A 12,236-nucleotide genomic window follows, 5' to 3' on the forward strand; every position below is an offset into this window, starting at 1 on the left:
AACATCCTTGCCCATTCCCTCACAGTGAAATGACTTCCCCAAATGGTCTTTGGTCTTGTTCACCCCAGGATGGGCACTAGGGTGATCATGGGCTAAGCTCAAGAGCTTTTTCCTAAACTTACTTGGAACTACCAACTGTCTCTGAGGATGCCAGTTCTCCTTGTTCCCACCAGAAAGGGTTTCCTTGTACAAGAGTCCTCCTTTTACAATAAACCTGGACCTACTGGAAGAGCTGAGAGGTGGTGGGTCACTCCGTGCCACTGTCCAAGCTCCCTTGAGGCTTTCATCTGCTTCCTGCTTTGCCTGGAACTGCTCCATTGATGCTGGAGACATTAGTTCCTTGCTGGGTTGTGGACTTGGGCTTGGTCCCACTAGAAGCGATACAGGTGACGGGGGTGTCTCCACTGACTGTGAACCACTCTCCACTAGTGCACTGGGTTGTATTTCAGGCTCCAGTTGAGCTTCTTGCGCCAATGTAGCTGCTGCTGCAGGTGTAGGCTCTGTGGCGCCCTTTGGTGCTGACTCCTCTGACTTTGGTGGGGTTGCAAGTACAGGCTCTGGTGCTGACTGCTCCGCCAGTTCCGATCTTTAGGCTGGTTCTGACTGGGTCCCAGGAACTGGATCTACAACTGTTGTCATAGCCCTGGTCTACACTAGGACTTTAGGTCGAATTTAGCAGCGTTAAATCGATGTAAACCTGCACCCGTCCACACAATGAAGCCCTTTATTTCGACTTAAAGGGCTCTTAAAATCGATTTCCTTACTCCACCCCTGACAAGTGGATTAGCGCTTAAATCGACCTTGCCGGCTCGAATTTGGGGTACTGTGGACACAGTTCGATGGTATTGGCCTCCGGCAGCTATCCCAGAGTGCTCCATTGTGACCGCTCTGGACAGCACCCTCAACTCAGATGCACTGGCCCGGTAGACAGGGAAAGAACTGCGAACTTTTGAATCTCATTTCCTGTTTGGCCAGCATGGCAAGCTGCAGGTGACCATGCAGAGCTCATCAGCACAGGTGACCATGATGGAGTCCCAGAATCGCAAAAGAGCTCCAGCATGGACCGAACGGGAGGTACGGGATCTGATCGCTGTTTGGGGAGAGGAATCCGTGCTATCAGAACTCCGTTCCAGTTTTCGAAATGCCAAAACCTTTGTCAAAATCTCCCAGGGCATGAAGGACAGAGGCCATAACAGGGACCAGAAGCAGTGCCGCGTGAAAATTAAGGAGCTGAGGCAAGCCTACCAGAAAACCAGACAGGCGAACGGCCGCTCCGGGTCAGAGCCCCAAACATGCCGCTTCTATGATGAGCTGCATGCCATTTTAGGGGGTTCAGCCACCATTACCCCAGCCGTGTTGTTTGACTCCTTCAATGGAGATGGAGGCAATACGGAAGCAGGTTTTGGGGACGAAGAAGATGATGATGATGATGAGGTTGTAGATAGCTCACAGCAAGCAAGCGGAGAAACCAGTTTTCCCGACAGCCAGGAACTGTTTCTCACCCTGGACGTAGAGCCAGTACCCCCCGAACCCACCCAAGGCTGCCTCCTGGACCCAGCAGGTGGAGAAGGGACCTCTGGTGAGTGTACCTTTTAAAATACTATACATGGTTTAAAAGCAAGCATGTGAAAGGATTACTTTGCCCTGGCATTCGCGGTTCTCCTAGATGTACTCCTAAAGCCTTTGTAAAAGGTTTCTGGGGAGGGCAGCCTTATTGCGTCCTTCATGGTAGGACACTTTACCACTCCAGGCCAGTAACACGTACTCGGGAATCATTCTAGAACAAAGCATTGCAGTGTATGTTTGCTGGCATTCAAACAACATCCGTTCTTTATCTCTCTGTGTTATCCTCAGGAGAGTGAGATATAATTCATGGTCACCTGGTTGAAATAGAGTGCTTTTCTTCAGGGGACACTCAGAGAAGCCCGTTCCTGCTGGGCTGTTTGCCTGTGGCTGAACAGAAATGTTCCCCGCTGTTAGCCACGGGGAGGGGGGAGGGCTGAGGGGGTAGCCACGCGGTGGGGGGAGGCAAAATGCGACCTTGTAACAAAAGCACATGTGCTATGTATGTAATGTTAACAGCAAGGATTACCCTGAAAGACTGTAGCCACTGTTTTATAAAATGTGTCTTTTTAAACACCACTGTCCCTTTTTTTTTTCTCCACCAGCTGCATGTGTTTCAATGATCACAGGATCTTCTCCTTCCCAGAGGCTAGTGAAGCTTAGAAAGAAAAAAAATGCACTCGCGATGAAATGTTCTCCGAGCTCATGCTGTCCTCCCACACTGACAGAGCACAGACGAATGCGTGGAGGCAAATAATGTCAGAGTGCAGGAAAGCACAAAATGACCGGGAGGGGAGGTGGCGGGCTGAAGAGAGTAAGTGGCGGGCTGAAGAGAGGGCTGAAGCTCAAATGTGGCGGCAGCGTGATGAGAGGAGGCAGGATTCAATGCTGAGGCTGCTGGAGGACCAAACCAGTATGCTCCAGTGTATGGTTGAGCTGCAGCAAAGGCAGCTGGAGCACAGACTGCCACTACAGCCTCTGTGTAACCAACCACCCTCCTCCCCAAGTTCCATAGCCTCCACATCCAGACGCCCAAGAACGCGGTGGGGGGGCCTCCGGCCAACTAGCCACTCCACCACAGAGGATTGCCCCCCCCCAAAAGGCTGTCATTCAATAAATTTTAAAGTTGTAAACTTTTAAAGTGCTGTGTGGCATTTTCCTTCCCTCCTCCATCACCCCTCCTGGGCTACCTTGGTAGTCATCCCCCTATTTGTGTGATGAATGAATAAAAAATGCATGAATGTGAAGCAACAATGACTTTATTGACTCTGCAAGCGGTGATTGAAGGGAGGAGGGGCAGGTGGTTAGCTTACAGGGAAGTAGAGTGAACCAAGGGGCGGGGGGTTTCATCAAGGAGAAACAAAGAGAACTTTCACACCGTAGCCTGGCCAGTCATGAAACTGGTTTTCAAAGCTTCTCTGATGCGTACCGCGCCCTCCTGTGCTCTTCTAACCGCCCTGGTGTCTGGCTGCGCGTAACCAACAGCCAGGCGATTTGCCTCAACCTCCCACCCCGCCATAAACGTCTCCCCCTTACTCTCACAGATATTGTGGAGCACACAGCAAGCAGTAATAACAGTGGGAATATTGGTTTCGCTGAGGTCTAAGCGAGTCAGTAAACTGCGCAAGCGTGCCTTTAAACGTCCAAATGCACATTCTACCGCCATTCTGCACTTGCTCAGCCTGTAGTTGAACAGCTCCTGACTACTGTCCAGGCTGCCTGTGTACGGCTTCATGAGCCATGGCATTAAGGGGTAGGCTGGGTCCCCAAGGGTACATATAGGCATTTCAACATCCCCAACAGTTATTTTCTGGTCTGGGAATAAAGTCCCTTCCTGCAGCTTTTGAAACAGACCAGAGTTCCTGAAGATGCGAGCGTCATGGACCTTTCCCGGCCATCCCACGATAATGTTGGTGAAACGTCCCTTGTGATCCACCAGAGCTTGCAGCACTATCGAAAAGTACCCCTTGCGGTTTAAGTACTCGCCGGCTTGGTGCTCCGGTGCCAAGATAGGGATATAGGTTCCGTCTATGGCCCCACCACAGTTAGGAAATCCCATTGCAGCAAAGCCATCCACTATGACCTGCACATTTCCCAGGGTCACTACCCTTGATATCAGCAGATCTTTGATTGCGTGGGCTACTTGCATCACAGCAGCCCCCACAGTAGATTTGCCCACTCCAAATTGATTCCCAACTGACAAGTAGCTGTCTGGCGTTGCAAGCTTGCACAGGGCTATCGCCACTCGCTTCTCAACTGTGAGGGTTGCTCTCATCTTGGTATTCATGCGCCTCAGGGCAGGGGAAAGCAAGTCACAAAGTTCTATGAAAGTGCCCTTACGCATGCGAAAGTTTTGCAGCCACTGGGAATCGTCCCAGACCTGCAACAGTATGCGGTCCCACCAGTCTGTGCTTGTTTCCCGAGCCCAGAATCGGCGTTCCACAGCATGAACCTGCCCCATTAGCACCATGATGCATGCATTGGCAGGGCCCATGCTTTCAGAGAAATCTGTGTCCATGTCCTGATCACTCACGTGACCGCGCTGACGTCGCCTCCTCGCCCGGTATCGCTTTGCCAGGTTCCGGTGCTGCATATACTGCTGGATAATGCGTGTGGTGTTTAATGTGCTCCTAATTGCCAAAGTGAGCTGAGCGGCCTCCATGCTTGCCTTGGTATGGCTTCCGCACAGAAAAAAGGCGTGGAACGATTGTCTGCCGTTGCTCTGACGGAGGGAGGGGCGACTGACGACACGGCTTACAGGGTTGGCTTCAGGGAGCTAAAATCAACAAAGGGGGTGTCTTTACATCAAAGAGTATTTCAGGCAGGACTTCACGGAGGGTTCCAATAAGAAATGGTGCACCTAAGTTATCGTTCTTATTGGAACAAGGAGGTTAGCCTGGCCTCTGATTGTTACATGGCTAGATTTACCTCGTTGCACCTTCTCTGTGAGTGACTGCAGTGTGACCTAGAGGAATGAGTCCCCTAGACAGGGGAGGGGGGGAAGCAAATGAGTACAAAACAAATCTGGTCTATTTCTTGTTTTGATCCACTCCATCTATCTTTTACATCTTTGGCTGGCAGCAGACGGTGCAGAAGGACTGCATGCCATCCACATCTCATGGCTGCTCGGCAGAAGATGGTACAGTATGACTGCTAGCCATCCTCATCTCTTGCCTGCCCAGCAGAAGATGGTACAATACGACTGCTAGCAATCCTCATCTCTTGCCTGCCTGGCAGAAGATGGCACAGTACGACTGCTAGCAATCCGTATCGCCTGCCTGCTCACCATAAGACGGTTCAATAGGACTGACTGCAGGACTAAAGAGAATGACCTGGTCAAGTCACTCTAAATTAAGTCCCTGCGCCCATGTCTGTCCAGGCGTTCCCAGCCGACGTGGCCAGGAGCACCTCGGACATGACGATGACGGCTACCAGTCGTACTGTACCGTCTGCTGCCACAAAGCAAGGGGTTGCTGCTGCTACTGTGTAGCAAAGCCGTACCGCATCTGCCAGCACCCAGAAGACATAGGGTGATGGTTACCTGAGCGGGCTCAATGCTTGCCATGGTATGGCGTCTGCACAGGTAACTCAGGAAAAAAGGCGCGAAACGATTGTCTGCCCTTGCTTTCACGGAGGGAGGGAGGGAACGGGGGCCTGACGATATGTACCCAGAACCACCCACGACAATGTTTTAGCCCCATCAGGCATTGGGATCTCAACCCAGAATTCCAATGGGCAGCGGAGACTGCGGGAACTGTGGGATAGCTACCCACAGTGCAACGCTCCAGAAGTCGACTCTAGCCTCGGTACTGTGGAAGCACTCCCCCGAGTTAATGCACTTAATGCACTTAGAGCATTTTCTGTGGGGACACACACACTCGAATATATAAAACCGATTTCTAAAAAACCAACTTCTATAAATTCAACCTTATTCTGTAGTGTAGACATACCCAGAGACTCTGCTCTGGGGTCTGGTTTTCCCACCTCTGGCTGGGTCCCTGTAGGAGGCTCAGAAATGGAGTTAGGTGTGGAGGCCTGTTTAGCCTGGCTGCGGATTACCATCCCCACCTGTTTTGTTCACCTCACATGATTTGCTAAGTCTTCTCCCAGCAGCATGGGAATGGGATAATCATCATAGTCCATATTCCTGACAAGCCCTTGTACTGGACAGGCAACCTGGCTGTACGCAAGTTAAAAGAGTTGGCCTTAAAGGGTTCCACCGTCACCTGGGCCTCTGGGTCAATCAATTTGGGGTCCACCAGGGATTGGTGGATAGCTGACACCTGTGCTCCAGTTTCTCTCCACGCAGTAATCTTCCTCCCTCCCACACTCATAGTTTACCTTTGCTCTGGGGGTATGTGCGAGGCATCTCGGCCTAAAGGCTGTCAGTGGGACCCCATGGTGATGAGTTGCAGTTGGCTGGTGCTCTTGGGATAGTTGGCCTTCACATGCCTCAGCTCATTACATTTAAAGCATCATGCAGCTGACTGTGTGCTGGGGCGAGGTGGGTGGTTGGAGAGTGGGGTGGTGGGAGGAGAGGGCATCTTGGGTCTCCCTGGCTGTGTGGAGGGCTCCTCCTTGTGAGGTGGGGCTTTGGGCTGACCCCAATGATGGGGTGTTGTCTTGGGTTGCCCCTTCTGGTATCTGCACCAACTGCTACTAGCTTTCTTCTTCTCCACCACCTCCATCCATTTGGCTCCAATCTTCCCGGCATTGATTACAGTTTTGGGCTTCCTATCTAGGAGCAGGAAAGGAGCAGTGAGGGCCGGGAGGGGAAAGCCCAGAACTGCTGGGTGTAGGGTCCCTGGACTGGAACCTGGAGTAGAGGATGGGCCCGGGTTCCCCCACCAGTCACCATGGGCATGGCATAGACCAAGTGTGGGTCAGTGAATGGGAGGACTGCCTGGGTCACTGTAGTAGTGACAGAGAATTGAAGGGGACTATACCCAGGAAGGGGGGAAATGCTGAGTGACCTAGCCCAGAGGGTTGAATCACGAAGAAGAGGCTGTGCTTCCTGGAATGAGAGAAGGGCTGCAGACCTGAGAGAGCCACTGAGGGATGGCGTGCAACCACTGAAAGGGGCACCAGTCTGACCAAGCAAATCCCCAGAACTGCCAGGAGGCGGTGCCCTCCAGTGGTGAGTACAGCAGCCCCCATCACAGGGACACTTAATCCAATCCAACATGTAATCCAATATTTGGATTAAATATGACAGGCATTTCTGGAAAACAACTCTTTTCAAAGATGTTATGAAATCATGTTAAACTAACATTTATTTTTTAAAAAGAGACTTATTTGGAAGTGCAAAATGTATGAAAAGAAGCTGAATGTTAGCTGGATGTGGCTAGAGCCATCAATAACAAATCATCAAATTACTAAAATTAGCTAAATAAATAACAGTGGCCACAATCTTGCAAAAGGGTCAGAGTGGGTCATTAATTATATACCTAGCTTTCATCATCCTGTTCATCAGTGGCTCTCAAAGTACTTTACAGAAGGAGTCAGTATCATTAGCCCCATTTTGAGGGGGGAAACTGAGGCACAGAGTGGGGCAGTGACATGCCCGAGGGCACCCAGCAGCAGAGCCAGGAATAGAACCCATTTGTCTTGAGTCTTAACCCACAGTTCCCTAAAAAGAGGGAGAGGGTGCTGTTAGGTTATCTACAAGTAGGTTTAGAAAGATTAGATTTTTATCAGTTAACATCTGTAAACGTCAATTTCACCGTACAGGCAAACCCACAAAAAATATTTCCATCGATAATCCAAATTAACAAATAGGCAAACTAAGAAAAATGCTGCCTGAGAACTTATTAGAGTTTGATTTATAGATATTTACTTTGTCTAGATTTTGACATGTGCTGCTGACAATTTTTAGTTTGAACAGTTATGAAGCTTTAACATTTTGAATTTCAGCACCTACTGTCACCACATAATTGCCTGATTCCACGATTGCCCGCCCCTCCTCCAATAATTTCCCGCAGCTAGGACAATTTAAATCAATAAAAATAAAAAGCTTTAAAATAAACATAGATACTATCTGCAAAAAACTATAATAAAATAAAAATCGAAGTCTGCCAAGCCTATTTACCTGGCAGTGTGGAAGTGCGCCTATAAAGACTCAGGATCTAAGACTAAGACCTCTTAGACTTGATGTGCCTGATGAAACAAACACATCTCTGTTCTCACTTTAATATTGAGATCTACTTCTCACTCTGGAATCTGAGGGGGCCCCAGGGCTTGTCTCTGTGGGTGTGGGAGGGAGCGGTAATGGGGTCAGATTATTAAATGAATTAGCCTCCCCCCACCCACTGTTTCCTCTCCCCTAACTGCGCAAATGGATAAATATGCTACATCTCATGCTGCCTCTCCTCTCCCGCCCCATTCTTCTCCGTTTTTTATTTTTCCTCTTCTTCCCCTTCCTGATGCTCCCTCCCCGCCCGCACAGAAAAAGGGGACCCGCCCTGGGGCCTGATCATAGCGCCCTTGTAGTCCCCTTTCTAGCTAACCCGTACAGCCTACCACGGTTTTACCCCTAAGCAGTTCCCAACAGGAAGCACTTGCTTCCTTGCAGCTCAGCTCCGACCCTAGATACATCCACAAGGGAGCAGATTTCTAAAGGGAGCTGAGGTTCCTGGGGGGCCCTTTGTGCAGAGTCACTTTCCTATCCGTTCCCAGCACTTTCTCTATTACCAGAAGTCCCCAGTTGAGGGGTCAATGCTCCGGCAGAGCCCAGAATTACCTTCAAAACCTGCTTCCCGTCTGCATTCTCTACTTTGCTGTTAGTGAGCAGGCTCCGGTGAGCTGAGGATGCTCAGTAACAGCTGCTGAAGCCTCTGCCCTCACTCTGCCCTTATTATCATGGAACTCTGCTTCCTGCTATAAACAAGGGCTAAACGGAGAAGAGGGGGCAAGCTGGAAGGGTTGCCAACCCTCCAGGATTGTCCGGGACTCTCCAGGAATTAAAGATTACTCTTTAATTAAAGAGTAGGTCATGTGATGAAACCTCCAGGAATACAGTAGAAACTCAGAGTTACGAACCCCTCAGGAACCGTCTGTTCATAACTCTGAAACGTTCATAACTCTGAATGAAACGTTTCAGAGTAACAGCCGTGTTAGTCTGTATTCGCAAAAAGAAAAGGAGTACTTGTGGCACCTTAGAGACTAACCAATTTATTTGAGCATGAGCTTTCGTGAGCTACAGCTCACTTCATCGGATGCATACCGTGGAAACTGCAGCAGACTTTATATACACACAGAGAATATGAAACAATACCTCCTCCCAGCCCACTGTCCTGCTGGTAATAGCTTATCTAAAGTGATCATCAGGTTGGGCCATTTCCAGTACAAATCCAGGTTTTCTCACCCTCCACCCCCCCACACAAATTCACTCTCCTGCTGGTGATAGCCCATCCAAAGTGACAACTCTTTGTGAATTGTGTGGGGGGGTGGAGGGTGAGAAAACCTGGATTTGTACTAAAGAGTTGTCACTTTGGATGGGCTATCACCAGCAGGAGAGTGAATTTGTGTGGGGGGGTGGAGGGTGAGAAAACCTGGATTTGTACTGGAAATGGCCCAACCTGATGATCACTTTAGATAAGCTATTACCAGCAGGACAGTGGGCTGGGAGGAGGTATTGTTTCATATTCTCTGTGTGTATATAAAGTCTGCTGCAGTTTCCACGGTATGCATCCGATGAAGTGAGCTGTAGCTCACGAAAGCTCATGCTCAAATAAATTGGTTAGTCTCTAAGGTGCCACAAGTACTCCTTTTCTTTTTTCTGAATGAAACATTATGGTTGTTCTTTCCAAAGTTTATAACTGAACATGGACTTAATACAGTTTTCAAACTTTACTCTGCAGAAGACAAATTCTTTTTACCATCTTAATTTAAATGAAACAAGCACAGAAAGTTTCTTTACCGTGTTAATTTTTAAAAAAACTTTCCCTTAATTTTTTTAGTACATAAGAACGGCCAAAGGTCCACCTAGTCCAGTATCCAGTCTTCCAACAGTGGCCAATCCCAGGTGTCCCAGAAGGAATGAAGGGAACAGGTGCCCATTCCCAGCTTCTGGCAAACAGAGTCTAGGGACACCATCCCTGCCCATCCTGGCTAGTAGTTTATGTTTAACAGAGTATTGTACTGTATTTGCTTTTGGGGAGGATTCTGCTGCTGCCTGATCATGTAATTTCAGTTCCAAATGCGGTGTGGGGTTGGCCAGTCAGTTCATAACTCTGACATTCTACTGTATGTCCAGCCAAAATTGGTCACGCTACCACTTGGAGGGGTAGGATCAGCGGAATTTATGCAGGGGGCAAAATGTATTGGGAGGAGGGTGAAACAGGTGGCAGGAGCGGAGGAGAGGGTCAGACAGGTTAAATTGGGGACAGAGTGCAGGAGGTGGAGTTCAGAAAGCCAGGGGGAGGGAGATGCACTGGTAGACAGTGCCAGAGGGTGAAACCTCAGGATAAGGAGAAGCAGAGGAGATGAAAGTTACAAAAGCCAATCTAATGATTTTTTGATGAAGCTGCCTCATAATATTTGCGTTTTGAACATTTGGGGTTGGCAATACTGCCACAGATTTGGTGATCTGTCTGCAGTGGTTGCCGAGATAGGGTGTAGGTGGCAGAGGGGCTTATGTTCCTCACTGGATTGTTCATCTCAGCCTCCCCTCTCCGGCAGGGCTGTGGTGTTAAAGGTGCAGAGTACCCCAATGCCTAGACAAGACAGTGCTTCTTGATCTGTAACAATGTCTTGAGCTGTCAAAGGAGATTTGATTCAGTGAAATATTTGACTCAGCCTCCTAAATTTGTTCATATGCTACTGGAGTTTAAAATTCCTTGCCAGTTTAGAAAGGTGTATGTCTGCACAAGGCCTCATTGCAGCTCACAAGTGGGTCTTATTCTGCTATTTTGATTGCCTAAATGGCACGCAACCTCCTGTAATCTACAGTAAATGTAGTTTCACTCCTCCATTTATTTATTTTTAGAATGGTATTTTCATTACTCTTATTTTTCTTGTCATGCCATCATTTACCTTGGTTACCATTGTGCTAACCATGCTACAGTATATGTATAGTTTTATAGTAAATAATCACAGAAAACAATAACTGATGCTAGTAGCTAAGCCTTCACATCACATAATGGTTTCTAGTACAACATTGCCTATGCTCTTATTGTGATTTTTTTTAATGTACAATTTTGATTTCAAAATGTTTGTTCTTCCAGTAGCAAGTTTTTTTTTCTTTGCTATCTTATGACTTCAAGGCTGCCACCAAAAAGTTCTTCCATTTCTTTTGACCCACCAAGGAGGACTGCCTTTCTCAGCTATTATTTTGCCTCTCTCTCTCCAGCACCTTAGGGCTTGTCTCTGCTAGAAAGTTTGACCAGTTATACAAGTGTATCTATACCAAAAAAATTCCCCATATGGACACTCTTATTACAATATAAGAGTGCCTTTCTTTGGATTAGTTTAATCTAGGACTGTCGATTAACTGAAGTTAACTCACACTATTAACTCAAAAAAATTAATCGTGATTAATCACAATTTTAATCACACTGTTAAACAATAGAAAACCAATTGAAATGTATTAAATATTTGGGATGTTTTTCTACATTTTCAAATATTTGATTTCAATTTACAATACAGAATACAAAGTGTATAGGGCTCACTTTATATTTTTATTACAAATATTTGCACTGTAAAAATGATAAACAGAGGAAATAGTATTTTTCAATTCACCTCACACAAGTATGTACTGTAATCTCTATCGTGAAAGTGCAACTTACAAATGTAGATTTTTTTTGTTACATAACTGCACTCAAAAACAAAACAACAAAACAATGTAAAACGTTAGTGCCTACAAGTCCACTCAGTCCTACTTCTTGTTCAGCTAATCATTAAGACAAACAAGTTTGTTTACATTTGCAGAAGATAATGTTGCCCACGTCTTATTTACATTGTGACCTGAAAGTGAGAACAGGTGTTCGCATGGCACCATTGTAGCAGACATTGCTAGGTATTTATGTGCCAGATATGCTAAACATTTGTATGCACCTTCATGCTTTGGCTACCATTCCAGAGGCCATGCTTCCATGCCAATGATGCTCGTAAAAAAAAAATGCATTAATTAAATTTGTGACTGAACTCCTTGGGGGAGAATTGTATGTCTCCTGCTCTGTTTTATCTGCATTCTGCCATATATTTTATGTTATGGCAGTCTTGGATGACGACCCAGCACATGTTGTTCGATTTAAGAACACTTTCACTGCAGATCTGACAAAATGCAAAGAAGGTACCATTGTGAGATTTCTAAAGATAGCTACACCACTTGACCCAAGTTTTAAGAATCTTAAGTGCCTTCCAAAATCTGAGAGGGACGAGGTGTGGAGCATGTATGCAGAAGTCATAAAAGAGCAACACTCCGATGCAGAAACTACAAAACCCGAACCACCAAAAAAGAAAATCTATCTTTTGTTGGTGGCATCTGACTCAGATGATGAAAATGAACGTGCATCAGTCCACACTGCTTTGGATTGTTATTGAGCAGAACCCTTCATCAGCATGGAATGGTGGGCGAAGCATGAAGGGACATATGAATCTTTACCATATCTGGCACGTAAATAGCTTGTGACTCTGGCTACAACAGTGGCATGCGAATGCCTGTTCTCATTTTC

The 12,236-nt window shown here is 47.2% G+C and overlaps 1 protein-coding gene across 1 annotated transcript in view; it reads right to left on the reverse strand.

The window, feature by feature from the left end:
• The window catches only part of LOC140898115 (uncharacterized), a 56,112-nt gene extending 47,760 nt beyond the window's left edge, over positions 1-8,352 (reverse strand). Inside the window, exon 1 of the mRNA XM_073311565.1 lies at positions 8,303-8,352. The gene's annotated coding sequence lies outside the window, so the exon portion shown is untranslated. The remainder of the gene's footprint in view (positions 1-8,302) is intronic.
• Between the last annotated feature and the right edge of the window lie 3,884 nt (positions 8,353-12,236).

The sequence above is a fragment of the Lepidochelys kempii genome, chromosome 14 (genome assembly GCF_965140265.1).
Source record: "Lepidochelys kempii isolate rLepKem1 chromosome 14, rLepKem1.hap2, whole genome shotgun sequence".
NCBI lineage: Eukaryota > Metazoa > Chordata > Testudines > Cheloniidae > Lepidochelys > Lepidochelys kempii.